The sequence below is a fragment of the Papio anubis genome, chromosome 8 (genome assembly GCF_008728515.1).
Source record: "Papio anubis isolate 15944 chromosome 8, Panubis1.0, whole genome shotgun sequence".
Classification (NCBI taxonomy): Eukaryota; Metazoa; Chordata; class Mammalia; order Primates; family Cercopithecidae; genus Papio; species Papio anubis.
The window spans coordinates 95715417-95737442 of NC_044983.1; positions in this window are offsets into that span (position 1 = coordinate 95715417).

Below are 22026 nucleotides of genomic sequence, written 5' to 3' on the forward strand. Positions count from 1 at the left end.
AGCCACTTAGTTTATCATAAAGAGTCCCTAAAGCTCCCATATTAGGATCTGAGGCACAAGAGTTTAAGTAATTTGCTGAAAGTTACATAGCCAAGTGGCAGAGCTGGGATTTGAACCATCCAGCGGGCTGGTTCCAGAGCTCATGCTCTTCTCTTAACCCTACCTCTGGCCCCTTCGCTGGTGTCACAGTCCAAGTGAACATTTCTTTAGCCACAGTAAGCTACTAGCACTACCACAAATCCCCCCATCCTTTCTTCTCTTCCTTCTCTTCTCTCTCTTACACACCCTGCTAACTTTCTTTCTCTTTGTAGGTACTACCTAGCTTTGCAGATGCTGCTATGCCTAAAATGCCCCCTCCCCTCTCCTCTGCCTGGCTCATTTCTATCAACTCTCACTGGTCCTGACAGGCTAAATCAAGCTCACGTTCCCTAGCTCCACAGCAACCATGCTTACCTCTATAATTTTTCTGTATAAAGCACTTCACTGTCATTATTTGTAGGCCTTTCCCACTAAACTTTGAAGGCAGAGAGCTTAATGCCTGATACCTAGTGAGAGAAGAAGGAAGCAGGCAAAGAAGCTTAGCTATGCACATGACATGCCTTCCCTAGGTGTTGTGAGACACCAATATGGTAAAGTATTGTCCCTCGCCTTGAGCAGCTTGTAAACTTGCCAGGGAAACTGACATGGAGAAAATCACTCTAGGCCAGTGTGGTGGCACACGCCTGTAATCCCAGCACTTTGGGAGGCTGAGGCAGGCAGATCATTTGAGCCTAGGCAACATGACAAAAGCCATCTCTAGGAGTTTTGTCATGTGCCCAAGCATAGCAGCACACGCTTGTAGTCCCAGCTACTCAGGAGGCTAAGGTGAAAGGATCACTTGAGCCTGGGAGGTGTAGGTTGCAGTGAGCCAAAATCACACCACTGCACTCCAGCCTGGATGACAGAGCAAGACTCTGTGTCCAAATATATATAATCACTCTAACATAAGAGCCAATAAAGTACATATGATATAAACACAAGACAGGGTACCATTAATTCTGCTTCAAGATATCAAAGGCAAGAAGTTTGGCCTTATGTTTGTTTCACTGGGGAAAATAAAATGCAACCAGGAACGAATGGGAGCTTGGGGGCTTTATTCTCCACCATCCTTTCACCTGGCTTAGGGAGGCAGTCTTGGGCCTTGTCTAGGGAGAAAGAGATTCTCATTTGGTACAACTGATCAGATGTGCTACTTCTTGACTCTCCTCCTTACCTGTCCTTGTGTGACTAAATATACTGATTTCCAAATTGATTCAGTTTCTTTCCCAGCAGGGTCATAGAAATTTTTCTTCTTCTTCTTGTTCTTTCTTTCTTTTTTTTTTTGGAGACAAAGTCTCACTCTGTTGCCTAGGTAGGAGTGCAGTGGTGCAGTGCGATCACACCTTGACCTCCTGGACTCAAGCGATCCTCCCACCTCAGCCTCTTGAGTAGCTGGGACTACAGGTGTGTGCCACCATGCCTGGCTAATCTTGCTTGTTAAAATAGATTTCTGAGTTTTATCTCAGACTAACAGAATCATTAGCTGTGGGGTTGGGGTGCTAGAAACTAGTTTTCCACAAGCGCTCCAGGTAATTCATATCACATGTTTGAGAACCACAGCATAAGTGTTTCAGTCATTATGATAATATCCCAACTTCAGGAAGTTTTCTTCCACTAGACCTCTCACTGGGCCCTTCAGAGAGTGCCAGGGGAAAGGAAATTGTTTCTTTCCTCTTCATGGGACCCATGCAATTACTTAGAATCTTCTTTATTTCCCCTCCCACCCATTCTCCTGACATATCCCCAAAGCTCTTCTTGATGAATTCTCATGCGACTGTTCCCATTTGCCTACTCCAGTCTTTCTTGGTTCCCTTCCCTGTTTGACTCACAGGCAAGCCTACACTGTGCTAGTGACCTGGACCAGAATCCTCCAGAGGCTCCTGCAAATTGAGCTGGTTAGACTCACTCCACGTTTGACAGGATGAGGTTGGCTCACTGTGTCTAGAGTGGCAGGATGCACTGCAGCAGGATGTCAGCAGGTGATGAGCAATGACTTAGAGTTAGCTTGCCCAGGACGGTCATGGCTTCCACCTATTATGGGGGCCTGATTGTTAATAGTACCCTCTTTCATTCTCAAAAAGTCCTGGGTTAGACAATAAATTACATGGTCACCCTGGTAATGAGCCTCATGTCAAGGCCAACTGTTGTGACATTTTAGCCCCTGGATAGGGCCTAGACCACCCCCTCCCCACCCTCTCCAGCCCCTGACCCAGTGCCATGGCTCCTTCCTCCCCTCAGATTTCCTTAGAGAATCCCCTGTGGTATAATACTTTCGGCCTACATTAAGGGATTTATAGGAGCCATGAAACTTGTTGCTATATTTACTCTCTCTGACAATATCTGGAAAATATTTTTCTTTGGTTTTAGCACCTGGTATAGTTGTGTTTCCCTTGTTTATTATCCCCATTTGTTTTTGCCTTCTGGAAACCTAATTGTGGAACTGACAGTATTTCCCTTGGCTGTGAGAAAGCTTAAAGCCTTATATGTGGTCTCCTTCCGGTCTGTGTATAAGATTTAACAGGATGTATTTTATATACTTAACTCACTCTTGGCTTAAATTCTCTGTTCCCATTTCTTCACTGCCTTCAGACTGAATTTTTCTAGTGCTATATTTTATGTATATTTCTAGCCCTTTTATCAATTTTGAAACAAGGCAAATATAAAAAAAGTGTATGAATACATGCACACAAAAAAACGGATACTGATTGTTATATAACTGAAAAGGATTATATTTAAATGTATACACAGAATAACTTCCACACTTATGAAATATAATTGTAAGCACGAGTAGCACTTCAAATAATGCTGGCTTTAGCATTCCTCGGCTACATTATTATCTAGAGAGTGAAATGATTCCAAACAGAAGCAAACAAACAAGAGATTAAATTAATTTTCAAGCTGGAACACTTTTAGGTATGACCCAGAACCTTGATACCAAATAATGTAACAAAGAACACTCACTGCCGGATTTACGTCGCCTAATTTGATAGCATGCATGATTGTTTACCCTCAGAGTGAAATCCTATGCTGTTGGAAATGAAGAAAGGGAGAGGAAGAATGATGGTTGGGGGAATCATATTTGGGAATGCACAGTCCAGATGATAACAGTGAGCCACAAGAAGGAATTATGGCCAGAAGCACATGGCCCAGAGCAATCCCCAGGCAACTGTTCTTCCTGTTGCCCTGGATAATGTTGTGAGAGGCTGTAGAGGCTGGTACCCTGTGGTTTGCAGCTAATGTAAAACTGAATAAAGAAATTCACCATAATCAAATTACTAAGGAATATATTTTACAACTAGCGTATTTTGGAGGATACATTGAGTTTCCAAGACTCAAAGATAGACATTCTATGGATGGTTTACTAAGTTATTTTATGGATAAATTGAGCTTGTAGTTAAATCTGCTTCAGATTTAATGCTAAATTTTAGCTAAAATTTTAGTGAGATTATGTTTTATATGGTGATTCCTGCTCTTTTCCAGCAATAATATAAAGTTTTCTTAGGATGGAAGTTTTTTTTTTAATACAAAAGCTTTCAGAAAATAAGGTAATAAATCCACGTAGACCCTGTAAGAATAAATGTTAACTTTTCTCATATTTGTATTATTATTTAAAACAAGATAAATTAAACATAGAAATTGAGTTGAGGCCTACTTTGCACCTTCCCCTAGTGCACCATTCCTTTCTTCCCTCAAGTAACTGCTATCCTGAAGTTTTACCTATCTGATTCACTTTTTTTTTTTTTTTTTTTTTTTTTTGAGACAGAGTCTCACTCTGTCATCCAGGACGGAGTTTAGTGGCACAATCTCGGCTCATTGCAACCTCCCCCTCCCAGGTTCAAGTGATTCTCCTGCCTCAGCCTCCTGAGTAGCTGGGATTACAGGCACGCGCCACCATGCCCGACTAATTTTTGTATTTTTAATAGAGACGGGGTTTCACCATGTTGGCCAGACTTCTTGAACTCCTGACCTCAGGTGATCCGCCCACCTCGGCCTCCCAAAGTGCTGGGATGACAGGCGTGAGCCACCATGCCTAGTGTTATCTGGTTCACAATTTTATACTTTTACAACATAAGCACAAATTCACAAATAACATATTCTAGTGTTTTATATTTTAAACAGTTTTTACTAAGCAAAATTTTACATAAATGATTTTATACTGAATGTATCATTTTATAGCCTTTCTTTTTTAAACAACAACAACAACAACAAAACACTGTTTTCAAGATATACCCATGTTGATATATGGAAATTTAGTTTATTCATTTTGACTGCAATGTAAACACACATTTTTCATACATGTATCTTCTTGCTCTTGCAGGAGAGTTTCTCTAGGGTATATACTTAGAAGCAGAATTACTGAAGAAAACCCTTTAAAAGTTGAAAAATACTATAACCAACTTCTCTCCCCATACTGGTTATACTTGTAGGTGCTAATATTCACTGGGTGGAAAAATAACAGGTGCATTTGGATTCTCAGAGCCCTTCCAGTAAAAGGTCTGAAATGACTAAATCAGGGTGATGAATGCCTATACATCAAGGTCCTTTAGGTCTGTTTTCTCATCTTTATAATGAAGGTAATAAAAATACCTTCTTCATAGGGTTTCTATGTGGATTAGATAAAATAATACACATAAAACATTTAGCACAGTGTCTGGCACTTAGTAATAGCTCAATACAGACATACCTTGAAGACATTGTGGGTTCAGTTCTAGACCACCAAAATAAAACAAATATTGCAATAAAATGAGTCACACAAATTTATGGTTTCCTAGTATATAAAAGTTATATTTACATTATACTGTGGGCTATTAAGTGTGCGATATCATTATGTATAAAAAGGTATATATCTTAATTTAAAAATACTTTATTGCTAAAAATACTAATGATCATCTGAGCCTTCAGCAAGTCAAAGACATAATCTTTTTGCTGGTGGAGAGTCTTGCCTCGATATTGATGGTGGCTGAATGATCAGGGTGGTGGTTGCTGAGAGTTAGGGTAGCTGTGGCAGTTTCTTAAAATAAGACAACAATGAAGTTTGCCACATCGATTGACTCTTCCTTCCACAAAAGATTTCTCTGTAGCATGCACTGCTGCTTGACAGCATTTTACCCACAGTAGAAGTTCTTTCAAAATTGGAATCAATCCTCTCAAACTCTGCTGCTGCTTTATCAACTAAGTTTATGAAATCTTCTAAATCCTTTGTTGCCATTCAACAATGTTTCCAGCATCTTCTCCAAGAGTAGATTCCATCTAAAGAAACTACTTTCTTTGCTCTTCCATAAGGGATCAACTACTCACCTGTTCAAGTTTTATCATGAGACGATAGCAATTCAGTCACATCTTAGACTCCACTTCCAATTCTAGTTCTCTTGCTATTTCTACCACATCTGTGGTTACTTCCTCCCCTGAAGTCTTGAACCCCTCAAAGTCGTGCATGAGAGTTGGAGTCAACTTCTTTCAAGCTGCTGTTAATGTTGACATTTTGAACGCTTCCCATGAATGACAAATAGCTTCCAGACTGGTGAATTTTTACAGAAAGTTTTCAATTCGCCCAGATCCATCAGAGGAATCACTATCTATGGCAGCTATAGCCTTACAAAATGTATTTCTTAAATAATAAGACTTGAAAGTTGAAATTACTCTTTCATCCATGGGCTGCAGATGGATGTTGGGTTAACAGGTATGAAAACAATATTAATCTCCTTATACATCAGAATTCTTGGGTGACTAGGTGAATTGTCAGTGAGACATAATATTTTGAACGGCATCTTTTTTCTGAGCAGTAGTTCTTAACAGTGGCTTAAAATATTCAGTAAACCATGCTGTGAACAGATATGCTATCATTCAGGCTTTGTTGCTCCGTTTCTAGAGCACATGTAAAGTAGGTTTAGAAAAATTCTTTTTTTTTCTTTATCAATACTCTGACATAATTCAGCTTAATTCTGAAAAGCCCTAGCATTTGTGGAACAGTAAATGAACACTGGCGTCAACGTAAAGTCACCCCTGCATTAGCCCCTAACGAGAGAGTCAGCCTCTCCTTTGAAGCTTTGAAGCCAAGGATTGACTTCTCCTCGCTATCTATGAAGTCCAAATGGCATCTTCTTCCTATATGAGTCTGTTTTGTCTATATTGAAAATCTGTTGTTTAGTATAGTCCCTTTTACTAATGATCTTAGCTAGATCTTCTGGATAACTTGTTGCCGCTTCTACATCAGTACTTGCTGCTTCACCTTGTACTTTTATGGTACAAAACAAACTCTTCCCTATACCTCATGATCCAACCTCTGCTAGCTTCAAACTTTTCTTCTGAAGCTTCCTTACCTCTCTCAGCTTTCATAAAATTGAAGGGAGTTAGCGCCTTGCCCTGGATTAGGCTTTGGCTTAAGGGAATGTTGTGGCTGGTTTAATCTTCTATTCAGACCACTTAAACTTTCTCCATATTAGCAATAAGGCTGTTTCATTTATGAATTCACTGGAGTGGCACTTTTAACCTCCCTCAAGAACTTTTCCTTTGCATTTACAACTGGGCTAACTGGCATAAGAGGCCTAGCTTTCAGCCTATCTCAGCTTTTGGCCTGCCTTCCTCATTAAGCTTAATCATTTCTTGTTTTTGATTTAAAGTGAGAGGCATGCGACTCTTCCTTTCACCTGAACACTTACATGTCATTGTAGGGTTACTAATAGGCCTAATTTCAAGATTGTGTTTCCAAAAATAGGGAGGCCCAAGAAGAGGAAGAGAGATGGGGGAATGGCTGCTCAGTGGGGTAGTCAGAACACACACACACACATTTATTGATTAGGTTCACTATCTTCGGTGGGAGTGGTTCATGGCACTTCAAAACAATTACAATATTAACATCAAAGATCACTGATTAACAGGTCACCATAACAGATATAATAATAACTTAAAAGTTTGAAATATTGTGAGAATTATCAAAATATGACACAGAGGCACGAAATGAGCACAGGCTGCTGGAAAATTGTTGCCAATATACTTGCTGGATGCAGGATTGCCATAAACCTTCCATTTGTAAACAAAAACAAAAAACAAAAAAAATCTGTGAAGTGCAATAAAGTGAAGCACAATAAAATGAGGTAAGCCCACAAATACTGTTACCCAGAGTGTTAAGATGATGGGATATAGGACTCAAAGGCTTTTATTTGAAGATAGTATTTCATAGAAAGTTTTTAAGGAAGAAAAAAAACTTTATTCTTCCCTGTAATATCATTTTTGGAAGTTTTATCTGAATATTTTCCTTTTACTTCCATTTTGTATTTAATTCATATTCTTGGCAGAATCTCAGCACTGAAACAGTAAGAAGAAAACGGTAGAGAAAAGCAACTAAGTAGAAAATAACTCCTGCTGAAGCTGGACAGCCTGTTTTTGCAGGACGACCACCTTTTACCCTTCTTTTCTGCCATCCGTTCTTAGAATTGTCACATTAACTGCACGTATGCTAGCCAAGAAACTCATCAGCAATTACCAAAAACAGTTCTGTTTCTAGTACGTCTCCAGTTTTTAAAATCCCATCTACCTTTGCCAGGGGAATCCCATTAAAATGTGTTAGGGGAAGACATATTTAAATAGTAATTTCCTAGCAAATGTGGTCAGAACCCAAAATGGCTAATTGAAAGTTTGTGTGATATAAAAAGATAGGCAAGAGATGACATATAATAACTTGAACATATCAGCTGATATTTATGGCTGGAAGGGAAAATTTAGGGTTCTGTGTTAACTTGTTGAAATTCATACTTGGGAGTTTTCAACAAACATCACAAGTTGTTTGTAAAATGACTGTGCCAAGCCGACATTCCTATCAACGATCAAAGAAAGTAAGATTTTTAAATGGTTGGATAACTCAGCAAGGGAGAAAAATTTATCTGAGGTCTCGGAGCCAGAGATCTGTATTCAATTTCAAATTGTTTCTAAGGGTTTAGTATCCTGTGATAAAAGCAAAACTTTGTACAATGTATCCCAAGGACATGAGGGAAAAACTGAACAGTTACTACAGAGCTGTGATTTTGAGATGACTTTGGTCAAATAAAATTCCCACACACTGAAGTTGCTACTATAATTTATTTTTTAGAGGAGGAAGCCCAATCTAGATTTATAAAGTTAGTTCCATATATCACATGAGCTCTTTCAAATGATCTTCTGTGTATTTCAGTGTTGAATAGAAGAGGAATAATTTAGTGGCAAGCATTTTGGGGTATAGAAACAATACTTGAGACTATTTTCAGAAGTACAATCTGCAACACAATCAAGTTCAAGAGTTTGGATGACCAAAGTAGATGATTAATCACAAAGAACTATTTCTTTTGTTTCCACCTTAATATTTACTGATTTATAGACCCAACAGGAAAACAAATGTGGAATTTTTGTTTTCCTTTAAAACAAACAATGGATTCCCTTGAAATACTACATTTTAAAAGCTAAGGAAATCTGGAGGAGAGTGGAAGTTCCTTTCATTCTCTCCTCTGTCCAAACCCTATTCCCACTTTACCAGCATCTAGTAATGAATCACTGTTTTCTTTTAACTAGGCTTCTAACATACCTTTGCATTGATTTTTCACAAACGAAGAATTTCCAACCTGAGAAACCTAAATATGAATCTACATGTTTGCTTCAAGAAAATTCAAAACAAATAAACAGAACCTCATGACAAGACATTTTGACAAGAGATGATAGGAAAATTGATTAAAAGCATTGATCTTTCTTTCTCTTTCTCTTTCTCTTTTTCCTGCTTTCCTTCCTTTCTTCTTTCCTTCCTTCCTTCCTTCCTTCCTTCCTTCCTTCCTTCCTTCCTTCCTTCCTTTCTTCCTTCCTTCCTTCCTTCTTTCCTTCCTCGTTTTTCCTCCCTCCCTCCCTCCCTCCTTTCTTTCTCTCTCTCTCTCTCTCTCTCTCTCTCTGTGTGTCTCTGTCTCTCTTTCTCTCTTTCTTTCTCTTAACAGAGTCTGACTCTGTCACCCAGGCTGGAGTGCAATGGCACGACCTCGGCTTACTGCAACCTCCGCCTCCCAGGTTCAACCCATTCTCCTGCCTCAGCCTCTCGAGTAGCTGGAATTACAGGTGCCTACCACCACACCTGGCTAATTTTTTGTATTTTTAGTAGAGATGGGGTTTCACCATGTTGGTCAGGCTGGTCTTGAACTCCTGACCTTGGGTGATCCACCTGCCCAGGCCTCCCAAAGTGCTGGGATTATAGGCATGAGCCACTGCGCCCAGCTTAAAAGCATTGATTTTTAATAGAAAATCCTAGAAGAAGAAACGTGTTTGATACTGAAGGCAGAGAACTTAAGAGCCTGAAGGGTTTTTGCAGAGGGTTTTGTTTCTGAGTCTTCCAAAAAGTAGTTACAATGTAACTGTGCAAATTTATAAATTATAAAATTACAAAGTAATTCTGGATCTGCCTATATGGTGTCTGCTAATTTGCCCCTCTGTTTAACCTGGCCAGTTTCATGGTCTCTGATGCTTTTGAGACCATACCTTGTCACCTCTAGGTCCTCCCTTTTCAGTAAGTGACCTCTGAACAAGACATTTCAACTTTATGTATACCCAGGAATTTGGATCTAGTTCTCTGCCCTCTGCAGCACCACACCTCTAGTCTACCCCTGGGTCCTCAAGCCTAGCCTATATTTACCATATCTTGGCCCCATCCTACAGTACAGAAGATTGAACACAACTTAACGGACCGATTTTCTAGTCATTGTTATCAACCCCAATATTGCAGAAAATATCTGTAGATGTTTATGGATGGTATATGTATTTGTGTGTCAGTATGTATTACACACACATACACACACACATTTATATCCATAAAATCTAAGCTCATTTCAATAGATATAACACATGTCAAGCAAGACTTTAACTCATTTTCTTCCTTCTCTCCTCTTTTTAAAATTTATTTAATTAACAAACTGAGCTACTAGAGAAAAGACATCAGACACAGTCCATGTCTGAACACTCACAGAATTCAGGGTATATATTTGAGTTGGACACTTACCCTATTACAAATCTATGTGCTACAAAACTTTATGCTATCTGCTATTTTGGTGTTTTATGCTCTTTGCCTAAAGCCTTCAGAAGTGCCTATAATCTCATGACCTTGTCAGTCTATTGCTGTTTTCAGTCTGTCTCCACCCTTGACCTCATTTCCAGCCTGGCTTTCATCACCCTCACATGCATACAAAACTCTCTTACCCTGTTTCCATTCCACTCTGCTGGTCATGCCAATTCCCATCTGCCTGCTCTTTCTGTTCTTTCTTCTGAACTTCAGAAAAGTGCTGATTCAATTCTCTTTAAATGCATACCACCTAACCTCAGTTTAGTAACCTCATTATTCATCTCTTGTTGATTCCAGAGCACAGTTCCTAACACAGCGATTCCCAGCATTTTCCATTCTTCTAAGTCCCTCATGCCCACATTCTTTCATTCCTTTTATTTAGCAAATTCTAACTGAGAATCAAAAATATGCTATATACTGTGCTGGGCAGAGGGCATTACAGTAGGGGCAGAACAGAGCCAGTCCCTGCCCTAACAGATCTTGCAGTCTAGCGAGGGAAACTGAGGTAGCCCCTCCCCTTTTCCTGCTTTACTGATAACATTCAATAAAGGGGAAAGCTCTTGACCCCCTTAACCACCTTTGTCCCATGCCATCTCTCCCTGTCTTCCCTTCAAGTTTCTCTTATTTCCTTCCCATGAGCTCTCGAATTCATTCCCTTCTTCCTTCTTCCAAGACCTTACTCCTTATAGGCCTAAATATTTTTTTATTCTGAAGTAAGTGATACTTATCTTAAACCCTTTAAACAGTCTGTATCAAACACAAAACTGTATTTCGACTGTCTTTGATGAAAGAAGTGCTGAGCATATTTGCTAATATTTTCAAACTCAGAATTGGCATGGTTTCTTTGAGTGTTATCTTATATTTCTTTTCCTTTTGAAATTTGGTTCTGTACCAAAATAATCAGCAGAGGAGCCAATGGGTTGACATCCTTGGATCTGGTCTAAACATTCTGATTAACAGTTCCTCAGCAGATGTGTCAGCATTACTTCTCTTGAAATGATTTTATGTGGATTGTCTTCCAGGTACTTTTTATTTTGCTGTGAAAAAAGTCCCACACATCTCTGATTTGGTTTTTCAGTTTTTAATCTTAGCCTCGCTAACAAATGTAAAGAAAAATATTCTCATTTTCTGGCTTACTAATTTTGGATTGGTAAGGAAGAGTGTTTGAATATCTAGGAATTCTTATAAAATTTAGCAATTACTTCTTCTTCTTCTTCTTTTTTTTTTTTTAAGACAGATTCTCACTCTGTCACCCAGGCTGGAGTGCACAGGCATAATCTTGGCTCACTGCAACCTCTGCCTCCTGGGTTCAAGTGATTCTCTTGCTTCAGCCTCCTGAGTAGCTGGGATTACAGGCGTGTGCCACCATGCCCAGCTAATTTTTGTATTTTTAGTAGAGATAGGGTTTCACCATGTTGGCCAGGCTGATCTCAAACTCTCGATTCAAGTGATGTGCCCACCTTGGCCTCCCAAAGTGCTGGGATTACAGGCGTGAGCCACTGTGGCCGGCCACAATTACTTCTTATATGCTACTTACTGCATCAGTTCTTGAAAAACTCTCTCCTATAGGTGATGTCATCTATGACTTTATTGTGGTCATAACCTGGGAAATCCTGAGTGGATGGTCCCTCAGTTCCAGTGTCTTACTTTTCAGAAAGAGGGTGTTAGAAATTTCCCTTTAGGAAAACATCTGGTTCCTCTTTTGAAAATAACACGAAAAGGGCATCACACAAAACAAGTTTGGAAAGGTGATGAGAGCATCATGGATGGTTCTGCTTCACCATTGTTCTTCAAGGCACCATTTCTTCTCCAGGGACTCAGAATATGTGAGCAAGAAGCACAAATATATCATTTCTTTATTGCTCTTGACACAATCTGACAGCTGTTGCAGAGATTTGTGAGAAAACTGAGAAATAAATCCTAGCAAACAGGTAGGCTCTTCAAGTGTTTAAGAGTCTCGCATTATGATGAGTCTGAGAACTCAGTTCTTTTATAAGAGTAGCTGTCTTTGCTCTTGCATGCATGCATTATGGGAGGCGAGATGAAAGGGCAGGTGGTATCTACATCCCCCCACTCTCCACCCACTCCTCGCACAATGCACCTCCCTTTCTTTGAGTCAGGGAAGACTCTACCTTCTGCCACACCCTCAGTGTCCCAGTTGCCCATTCTCCTTAATTATCATAATTGGCACTTTCCCAGAGCCTCAAGGTACTTAGGACCTCGTGGCAGTGTTGGGGCTGAGACTCGTTGAGTGAAAAGATCTAGCCTCTGCCAGGGAGAGGTCAGTAGTGGAAATTATCAAATCCAAGAGACAAGGTGAACTTTAGTTCATTGTGTGGTCTGTCTACATGCACAGGATCTAGTCTAAGGGGCCTGGGACAGAAAGCAGGAGAGGACTTCTAGGCATTAATGTTTTTGTTTTTTGTTTGTTTGTTTTTGAGACAGAGTCTCACTCTGTTGCCCAGGCTGGAGTGCAGTGGCACAATCTTGGCTCACTGCAATCTCCACCTCCTGGGTTCAAGCGATTCTCCTGCCTCAGCTCCCTGTGTAGCTGGGATTACAGGCACGTGCCACCACACCCAGCTAATTTTTGCATTTTTAGTAGAGATGGGGTTTCACCATGTTGGTCAGGCTGGTCTCGAACTCCTGACCTCGTGATCCAACCCCTCTTGGCCTCCCAAAGTGCTGACATTACAGGAGTGAGACACCGTGCCCGGCCTGCTTTAATGTTTTAAGACAGCAAGTGGTTGTGCAAATCTTAGATCAAGGAGAGAGGAAGCAGGTTATAGCCTTGTGCAAAGGGTCTTCTATAAACCAGGTGAAGAGGTCATAAGGGAATCAGGACCCCCAGACGACACAGCTAAAGTACGAAGGGTTTCAGTTTCACTAAGGATATGGGGGTGGATCTAGGAATCTGGGACTTGGGCAGAAGGTTTATCAGTTTGGCTACACGGTGATGACTCTTCTCCAAAGCATAGGCCAGATATGACTAATTCCGGGTGCCTCCAGAGCTGTCCTGGCTGCTACCCTTTAATTTAATATAGGAGAGGGAGGGGGTGGTGCAGCTTACAGACACCAAAGTGTTCATTCATCCAGAACTGCTGGCACAAAGCAAAAGTGGGTGCAAAGGTTGGCAGTGGCTGATTTGAAACCACAGGTCAAAGTTCATCTCACACATGCACATATGCACACCTACACGTACACAAACACACACATTAGGACGTTCTCTTCTTTTGGCTCAAAAAATACCACCTACATAATTACAAAAGGCCTGACTTGGCAGCCATTCATGAGGAAAAAAAAAGACTTGGGGATTTTAATGGTCATAAGTTCAAAATGAGTGAGTTGTGATACAGTGCTGAAAAACAAACAAACAAACAAACAAACAAAAAAACAGTGAGTCTTAGGTTGCATTAGCAAAGTATGTATAGTATCCAGATAAAGGAAGTCAGTGGCCCCACTGAACTCAACAATGGTCAGGCCTCATCTGGAGGCTTATATTTAAGCACATTTTAAAGAGAGACACATGCAAACTAGCATGAATCCAAAGACAGACAACTAGGTTAAGAGAAGTCTGGAAACCATGTCACCTGATATGTGGTCAAAAGAACTGGTTGTACTTGGCTAAGAGAGAAAAGACTGGAGCAGAAATGAAGTGTCTTCCAACACTTAAAGAATCGTCTGATGAAAGAAGGAGTAGCCTCATGGTTTGTTAATCCAGAGGGCAAACTGAGTACTAGATTTCAGTCAATGAAAAGCAGACATTTTAAAGAATCAGACCCATATGACAGTAAAATTAAACATTTTCTCATGCATCCCATACATTTGCACAAATGAAAAAAATTAAATACTTTCCAAAATCATGAACTATCTATTACTGAATATGTTCAAGTAGAGCTTAAAGGGTCATGTAAGGGATCCTAATTTGTTTTTTTTGTGAGGGAGGCAGTGGGAGGAGGCTTATAGGAGAGGTGGGGGAAGTTGGATTAGAGGGCTGCCAGGATCCTTCTTAGCTCTTAGAGTTCATAATTATTCTCTACCGACAACGTTTCCATCCAAACACCATCCCTTCCATTTCTTCCAGTTTGCTCCCACAATCTCCCCAACCTTCTCTAGCATCTTAACTTTTTCTCTCTCCAAAGGCTCTTTCCAATTTTTGTTAAGGAAGGGAACAACTGTCATTTGATCTTGTTTTTTCGCATAGTGGACTGTTATTATTTTTATTATTTTCAACTGTTCAGCATCTTTGTGTTTGGAAACAGCATCCTGATTTATTTGGGGACCCATCCCTCCCTCACTCTTGGTTCATAATATTAAAGTCATGCCCTGTAAGGGTTATGATCTTTGCCTGGCTTACCAGTGTTTGGCATAGTGACTATTTTAGGGATGGGCATGTGACACAGTTGTCCAATATGAGTTAGTGATGAGATTTTTACTGGACCTATTAGGAACTGTTGGGGACACTTATGTGTTAATTGCAAAGCTGGAGTTACCAGAAGCCAACACGTGTAAAGAGTCTGCAAGAGAATAAAGCCAACACAGAAAAGTGGGTGTTAGGGAGGGTGGAGAAAGAGAAAGAATATCCTGATAATATTGTTGAGTCTCTGGACTTTCCAGTTACCCAAGGCAATAAATTACCTATTTTATTTAGCTGTCCATCTCTTGAAGCCAAAGAAGTCTGAACAATATGTTTGTCCTTTCAGTTTCTAACTTCTCTCCTTCTCTCTCCTTCCCATGGCTTCTAAGGCCTATGAAAACTTGGCCCTGCCCACCTCTCCAACTTCATGTCTCTCCATAACCCTCTTGAGACTCTTGCTGTGTATATAGCATTAATGCGAAAAGTGCAGACTGGCCCCAAGGCTCTGTGCTGGTCTTTCTGAAATCTGACTCCCTTGTAACATTTTTGCAGGGAATCTTCTTTTCACTTCTAAATGCTTTTTGTCTCTGAGTCTTCCTTTCACATTGATCTGTCCATTTCTGTCTATGGCTTCTCCACTTTTCTACTCTTTAGGTTAGAATCCTAATCTACTATCTAACATATTTATTAAGCACATCCCATATGGTTCAGGTGCTGGGCAATTCAATAAGAAAGACAACATTCACAGCCCAATCATCTTGGGCTTAAAGGGAAGAACACTTGACACAGCTGTATCTGAATCACAGTTTGGAGAGAATCCAAGTGGCTGTCCTTTTGAACCTTGATTTCACAAAATGTAGAAAAGCCATCATCCTCTTGAGATTTTCCCAGTACAACTCCTTTCAAGACATCTTATTTAGAATAGAAAAACAGATATAGGCCAGGTATGGTGGCTCATGCCTGTAATCCCAGTACTTTGGTAGGCCAAGGTAGGAGGATTGCTTGAGCCCAGGAGTTTGGGACCAGCCTGGACAACATGGTGAAACTCCATCTCTACAAAATATTAAAAAAAAGTAGCTGGGCATGGTGGCGTGCACCAGTAGTCCCAGCTACTCGGGAGGCTGAGGCAGGAGGACTGCTTGAGCCCAGGATGTCAAAGCTGCAGTGAGTCATGATTGTGCCAGTGCAGTCCAGCCTGGGTCACAGAGAGAGACCCTGTCTCAATAAACAAAACAAAACAAAAACCAGATGTATGGCGCAAAATTTGAAAGGAATAAAAGGGTAGAGTGAAAGTCTCTTTTTTAATTCTATTCTTTAATTTCTACCTCTTCAGTGCCTCTCCTCCAGACGACTATTATCAGTTTCATATGTATTGATCAAAAGCAAGTCTGTGCACATACAAATAAATCTATATGTATCCTCCCCAGCCCTATCTACCTCTCTTACACAGTACTAACCTTTGTACCCTGCTTTTTTACTCAACAATATATCTTGGAGAATTTCTATTAATATATCAGTACCTACAAACCCACACTGTTCTTTTTAATGGGTGCATGATATTTAACTTTACAGATATACCATATATTACCTAAATAATTTCCTATTGGTATACCTTATGTTGTTTCCAATATTATGCTCTTACAAACACACTTGCAAGAATTATCTGGGTTATATATTATTTTACACATATTGTGAATTATCTGTAGGATAAATTCCTAAAAGTGGAATTGCTGGGTTAAAGGATGTGTCCACTTTCCATATTGATATCTGACTGGGTTTGGCTCTGTGTCCCCATCCAAATCTCATCTCGAATTGTAATCCCCATAACCCCCAAGTGTCAAGGAAGGGATGTGGTGGGAAGTGATTGGGTCATGGGGGAAGTTTCCTCCATGTTCTTCTCGTGATAATGAGTTCGTTATCACGTGATCTGATGATTTTATAAGTGTCTGGTATTTCCCCTGTTTGCACTTCTTTCTCTCCTGTCGCCTTGTGAAGAAGGTGCCTGCTTCTCCTTCCACCATGATTGTAAGTTTCCTGAGGTCTTCTCAGCCATGCAGAACTGTGAGTCAATTAAACCTCTTTCCTTTATAAATTACTCAGTTTCAGGGAAGTTCTTTATAGCAGTGTGAAAACAGACTAATACAATATCTATTGTCCAATTATCCTACAAGTGATCACATAAATCACATTGATAAGACAACTGGTCTTATCAGCAATGTATGCATTGCCTATTTTCCAACATCCTCTTTAACAAAGTGTATTATTAAACATTTTGGTCTTTGCAAATCTGTTAAAATATTATCTCATTATCATTTTAACTTGCACACTTAATTGTGAGTGAAGTTGATTATCTTTTTTCTTCTTTAAAACCCATTTGTATTTCCTTTTCTAGAACCATTTGTTCATATCCTTTGACCATTTTCCTATTAGGTTGTTGACCATTGTTGATTGGTACTTGCTGTTTACATCTTACAGAAATTAGCCTCTTTTCTATCATACATGTTTTAAGTTTTTCCTATATTGCTGTTTAATCTTTCATTTTGTTTATGGGTTCTCTTTTTGCTTTGTCTTATTTACATTTGCCAAGAACATGACAACTTTAACTGTTCTCTTTTTCACCCTCAATATATTGCTAACTCTTAAAATTTGCTCCTTCTTACTATTTCTGGTATGGGAAAAAAAAAAAAAAAAAAAAAAAAAAGAACAAACCTAGGCTCTTCCCTCATAAATGGAGTGGGTTAACATGGGAGTGGGTTTGTCACAAAAGTATGCTTGGTCCTGCCTTGCTCTTCCTCATGTCCCATGTGATGCTTTCTGCCATGTAATGATGTAGCAAGATGGCCCTCATCAGATGTGCCCACTCAACCTTGGACTTCCCAGATCCAGAACCATGAGCCAAATACACTTCTACTGTTTAACAATTACTCAGTCTGAGGTATTATATTATAGCAGCACAAAGTGGACTAAGACAGCTGTTGTCTTATAAGTAAATCACAGTGCATCTATACCAAGGAAGGTCACATAGCTACAAAAACAAAGCTTAAAGCTATTAATGACATAAGAAAATGTTCACACTATTATATTAGAGGCAAGATTCAAAATTGCTTATATAGTGTGATCAGTACTATATAAAAGTATATTAAAATCAGAAAGAAATATGTCAAAGCACAGTTACCTGTGTTTAGAGATTATGCATCATATTTTTCTGGTTCCTTTTACTTTTCTGTGTGTTGCCTGGGCAACATAACAAGAGCCCATCTCTAAAAAATTTTTTAAAACAATAGCTGGGCATGATGGTGTCTCCTGTAGTCCTAGCTACTTAGGAGGCTGAAGTGGGAGGATCACTTGAGCCCAGGAGTTCAATGGTGTAGCCAGCTATGATTATACCACTGCACTCCAGCCTGGGCAATAGAGTGAGACCCTGTCCGTAAACAATAACAACAAAAACCCGAAACACATTGTCTATCTTTATTTATGACCCCATAATGACTCCCTGTTCCCTAATGCATGATGTTTAAATTATTCAGGCTAGTACTAGTACCCCAGTCTTCTAAATTTGGTTCCGCTCTACTTAAATTATCCTAGTGTATTTACTACTACTGCCCAATAAACACCCTCCATCCTAGTTGGACTGGTCTGTCGCTGTTTGTGCCCACATCATGCCTTTTCTTGATTTTGCTCATTCTGTTCACTGTGCTTGTAATGCACTTCCTCGTGCTCCCTTTGTGCCCAAATCCTTCTCATCTTCAGGAGGTTCCACCTCCTCCATCTTGACTTTCACCTTGCCCTTCGCCAAACTCTCAGAGCATGTTCTTTTAATCATAGCTACAACATAATGCTATGATTAAAGCCACACAATCTGCCACCATTTCTTGTGTGCTAATTTTGACTCTTCAACTGTTTTGAAAGCTCTGTGAAGGCAGGCAATATTAATCATAATCTTCTTTTCACCCTCTGCTCAGTTTCCACACATTGCTGAGGCGAGGGTAAGGCTTGGTAAACTGCTGACAAGGCTGATATGATGACCAAGTTCTTGGGCAATGTCTTCTTTTCTCCTTTCCTCTGTAGCCTCTCTTCTGAGTAGTGCTCAGTAGCAGAGGCAAATTAGTTGAAGCCCTAGAACACTGGGGTTCTGAGCCCTGGCTACAGATTATAAGCATCTGGGGAGCTTTAAAAAATATGACTGCTTGCCTTCTCCCTTTCCTGTACCCCACCTCTGAGCTCCAGAATTTTATTGGTCTAAGATGGGACCAGCATTGGTATGTTTTCTAAAGCTCCCTTGTTGATTCTAATGGTTTCATCAAGTTCCACTCCTTTCAAGACCCAGCCCCATTGGCGTGCACCCATTCAGCACTTTCCTGTCTTGTTTCCAGGCAGGAAGTCATCCTAGAACTGGCCAGAGACTCCAAAGAGACGGACTTTAGATAAGTCCTTTGACATCAGCTATAGCCTTTGTTGTATTTCAAAGGTGTTTACCTTCAAACTGACAACTGTCTGCACTGGGGCCTGCTCTGAAGGTTGCCTTTCAGTCTAGGCACCAAGATAAGCTAATGGATAGATAGACCAGCAATAGGGTTAAAATAAGCTCAGATCTCCCCAAACAATACCCTGTTGTTATACAGTTAAGCAATCCGATTGAAGTAATTTGTTTTAATTGGAAATGCAATACACAATTTTTATGACAGAGCTAGAACACTGTGTCAAGGAAAAGTAATTATGTATGTACAAATAGGAAAACCTCAACTATTGTCAACCATTATAAAAACTCTACTAATATGTTAGTACGTAGCTCCCCTATTTATTTATGTAAGAACAACAAAACAACAACAGCAGCAATAATAATAATAGTTAACAATTTTTAACACTTAATGTAAACCAGGTACCCATCCTAAATGTTTAATTTGGATTTTTCTAATTTAAAGTGCCAACCCTGTGAAAGATGTACTATTATTATCCTCATTTTATCGATGAGGAAATTGAGGCACTGTATTACAAAAGAATTTGCTTTGCTAGCTGGTAAATGGCAGAGCCAAGATTAGAAAATGTTCAGAGATATGTACTTAACAACTTCCTAGTTTCTATTTCAAAGGAAAATGAGATTAAATTGAGAAAAAAGAAACCCAAGCTGTCCCAAATATGAATACATATTAAATACCTTTTATTATTTTTACTTTAATAATTTTTAATGGAAATTGCTCCAAAGTCTTCCATATACATCACTGCTTCGTTAAATAGAAGAAACTGAACACAATTTAACCTTTTCCTAAATATTTCATGTTACTGTCATAGACTTTAATTATCTTGGGAGGCTAGATGGAGCCTGATTCTTTGGGGCTTTTTAGGGTTTGAAGAGTTGGGTCACTCTTACCCAGTGCACTGGACAGTGACGGTGGCTGCCTGTTCCTAGGTGCTTTCTAAAGGTAACTGCTCTGCCCACAGTCCCTGTGGAGGCGCCAGCCCTAGACAGCAGTGCTCTGGTCTTAGTGGGCCAGGCTGCCCCTCAGCCACAGCTGATTGGGCAAAGAGCTATCCTATAGGCTGGACGCTTTCTATATTATGAACGAATGGGACAAGTTTAGCCAAAAATGGGTGGGATGGTCCAGAGTCTCCCTTTGGAGAATTTGAATGACTGGTTAGCAATGGGAGCTAAAGGGATATACCGTACAGAGAGAGTCCATGGGCTAGAACAAGCAAAACTGATAAGAAACCGGATATTACGATGAGCAGAAGCTGTGGGGTAGAGAAGAAATGCAGGGCATGGGTCTCACACTCAGACGCCCTCGACAGTCAGGCAGGCAGTGCCAAGGAGAGAAGAGGGCGCGGCGAAGGTGATCCCGCACGTAAAGATTCCGGGACTGCCAAGCACATGCCACGCCCAGAGACTTCGGGATTCTTAACAATGCAAAGGCGTCATGCTGGCCAAACACAATGAGTCTGCAGGCTGAAATAGGTCAGGAGCTGCCAGTTTGCAAATTCCAAAGAAAGGACGAGGAAGTCAGTTAGGGGCAAGCCCAGAAACTCAACGACACTGACAAGCACAGAGACAAGGGAGAGCAGATTCACAAAAATAACTCATCGCTGAGGTGAACTCCCGATGCTGAAGTCCTGGGGTAACCTTGGATTCCTGATGACGTCCTGGCTCCAGTCTTCATGAGGCTTCTGGCTCTCGAAGCTCCTGTTCTTCCAGAGGCTTGGTGATTTGGCCTCTCCTGGGTTCCCACGAGGCCTTTTGGGGCTGAGATCCCTGTTTTCTTCATTCCTTATAACTCCTTCCCCTAATATTAGATGTAACTTGAGCTATTCCTCGGAACCAAAAGAGCCTAACGAAAGCACTCTAAATGGCCTCAGATTGCTTTTTTTTTTTTTCTTCGTTGGAATTATCGTACTCCTATTTATAGTTTTTCTGTTTCCTCCTTTGCTGCTAGGCTGTCAACTGTCATTTTTTATTGCTGTAGTGTGCTTGCTTCTCCTGGCCGTTGTCTCTGTTAATAAAGCTACTCATAGACTTGGACACTAGATCTGGAAGCTTGATGGAATTAAAAAATTAAAAGTAAACAAACAATGAAACAAGGATGAATTTTATAGGACGTAAGTTAAATCTCAATACAGTTGTTATACAAATTTAAAAAGTAATAAAAGATTTTTAGTATCACAAGAGCTTTCGTATATAGTATTTTGAAAATGCAATTTGGCTATTCAGATGCATTTCTTGTTTACTTTTTTACTTTTGGCTCTAGTCCAGTTGGTGCATATCTTACTAAAGTAACCTCTGGTTCTGAGGAATCAAAACATACTGGAGCCAGCACAAGTAAAGGGAAGGAGATTTATTTTAAGGTATTATACAGAACCCAACTGAAGAAAGCATGTGTGATCAGGCAGCTTCTCTCCCTCTTTCTATTCCTCCTTTTGCTTGGTTTTCCAGTCTCTTTGTCCTTGTTTCACATCTGCTCCATTTTCCTTTTTGCAAACTAGTTATTCTGCATCTCTTTAAGTTTTTAAAGTTTCTTTTCCCTTAAAACACTGGCTTGCATATGGCTTTGAGCTACCATGCTGCCAGTTTTGACAACAACTCTTTATGACCTTGCATCTTTAGTGTCAACACCATCCACTTCAGCTTCTGTGTCTCTCAGAATATGATTTACTCAGTTTGGGCCAAGTGACTGCCCCTAGTCAAATTAGCTGGTCAGAGAGCAGAGCACAGCCCCTATTATTTAAGGAATGTCCTTCCAGTCTGCAGGCAGATAGTCTCTCCAAGGAGATTTTGGCAGGGGTGACATGACTGGCATTTTGACCTGAGTGGAATTTCTGAATTTCTGAGCTGTGATAATAATGTGTTATTACATATTTACTTTTCCTCTTCTTTTTTGCTCTTTATTTAGCACTTAAAGTCCTACTAACAATAAACAAATTGTCCATTGGTGATATTACCTATCAGTACCTGGAGTTAGATTATCTAATCTAGTAAATAATTGCTATTTTGGTCTTTATTTATGTAAAACTACAAAAATGTTAAAGACAATTCTTCCCT